Source organism: Rattus rattus, chromosome 17 (genome assembly GCF_011064425.1).
Source record: "Rattus rattus isolate New Zealand chromosome 17, Rrattus_CSIRO_v1, whole genome shotgun sequence".
Classification (NCBI taxonomy): domain Eukaryota; kingdom Metazoa; phylum Chordata; class Mammalia; order Rodentia; family Muridae; genus Rattus; species Rattus rattus.
In genome coordinates this window covers 3,410,706-3,412,581 of record NC_046170.1, presented here as the reverse complement: position 1 = coordinate 3,412,581, position 1,876 = coordinate 3,410,706, and the positions used below count along the sequence as shown (strand labels likewise).

Genomic DNA, 1,876 nt, shown 5'->3' with positions numbered 1-1,876 from the left:
TCATCATGCCCATCTTCTATGAGATCCTCAGTCCTCATGCTTCCACAAGGGTAGGTACTTTATTTACTGAGCTATCTCTCAGCCCTTGAATTTGTTTCCTTAGTGCATATTGGAGAAAAAACAGGGGGAGGAGGGTCATTAGATCCCTTTAACACTAGCTGTCAGACTTTTTTCTGCTGGCCCGTTCTCCTGTACAGGAGGCAGCCATGGCCCTCAGTTGGAATGGCATGGTCCTGAAGCCCCACTTCCACAAGAATTGGCAGCAGCAAGTGGACACTTGATTCAACCGGCCAGCATGCAAGATCTTCAGGCACAAGGCCCGGCGGGCAAAGGCAGCCACATTGCTCCTTGTCCTGCCTCCGGTCCCATCATACCCATCGTGAGGTGTCCTACGGTTAGATACCACACCAGGGTCCGGGCTGGCAGAGGCTTCAGTGGAGGAACTCAGGGTGGCTGGTATCCACAGGAAAATGGCTCAAACCATCGGCATCTCTGTAGACCGAAGGAGGCGAAACAAAGCCACCGAGTCACTGCAGGCCAACGTGCAGCGCCTGAAAGGGGGCTACCCCTCCAAACTCCTACTTTTCCCCAGGAAGCCTTCTGCCCCGAAGAAGGGAGACAGTTCTGCTGAAGAACTTAAATTGTGTATAAAAAGGAAAAGGCCAGCGCCATCACAGAAGAAGAAAAGAACTTAAAGTCTTTTGCCAGTCTTCGCATGGCCCGTGACAACGCCCAAGCAAAAAGAGCGAAGGAAGCGCAGAACAAGAAAAAATAATGCAAAACAAACAAACAAACAAACAAACAAAACAAAACAAAACCTAGCTGTCAGATGAGCCGCTATGTCACTATCTGTATTCTTCCATCCTCCAACTGTTTTGCCAAGAGCAAGCAGAACAAAAGCTAAAGACACATCTTAAAGTCAGGTTCAGAGGGCAGAGTACAGAGACCTCTGGGAGAGAGGATGTGTACGGCTCACACCTGCCCTTTATTCCAAGATGGCTGCCAGAAGAAGTATGGGCTCCTCACAGGCAGCAGAAAACCCATTATGGGCTTTCGCTATCCAGCTAGCAAGGAGACCCCAAAAGGCTAGAACTCAGAAGATATAAGCAATAAATATCCCCACAGGACACACAGTCACAGGAGATGTGGTCGGGAGCACGGGAAGCTGAATTAAACGTGCATCCAGGGGAAAGTGAGAAAGAAATGCCTATTTAAATCTTTCCCAGAGTGATTTAGAGCTAAGTGTCAGACATCAGGACTCAGGGCTCTCCCAGACAAACAAAACGCTTATTTTAAATAGAAATTGATGATCGATCGGGTCAGAAGGCAACTCTGGCCAATCGCACGGCAGATCTCGCCTTTGCTGCTATAAAACCACTTACTTCACCGCGCCTGGGAAGCAGCCACTTGTCACATCCTGGGCATGAAAAAGTACGCCAGCTTCTAGAGAGCTGACTTTGTAAACTCACACCTAGACCTGGGCCGCAGTACCGAGGCTGGATGGCCGTGCGTGCTGCTTTGAGAATAGCGCCTCTGGAGCCTATATGAGAACCAGGCCACTGTCAGGACCTCTGGCATTAAGGAAAATACACTTTGGCAAGATATAAAACACAAAACAGGCTAAAGGTTTAACCTTCTCCTGTGGTCTCTAATAGTACAAACTGAACCCCACTTCCCCAAAAGGCTTCTGGAAGTTGTGGGACTCAGAAAGACTGCCTAGGTCAGAGGGTTCATATCCACCTCAGGCCTCATAGGAGCCATGTTAGCGTCCTTGACCTGGTGCAGCTCAGACAGGACCAGGCTCCTAAGGCATATCAAACTTCAGGTTTGGGGGGGGGGGTCTAAAAGGTGTAGACTTTGTTCATTCTACAGATGA

At 49.2% G+C, this 1,876-nt stretch overlaps 1 pseudogene; it reads left to right on the top strand.

Annotated features, from left to right (window-relative positions):
• The first annotated feature begins 206 nt into the window (after positions 1–206).
• LOC116886590 lies at positions 207–775 on the top strand (annotated as a pseudogene).
• The last annotated feature ends 1,101 nt before the right edge of the window (positions 776–1,876 follow it).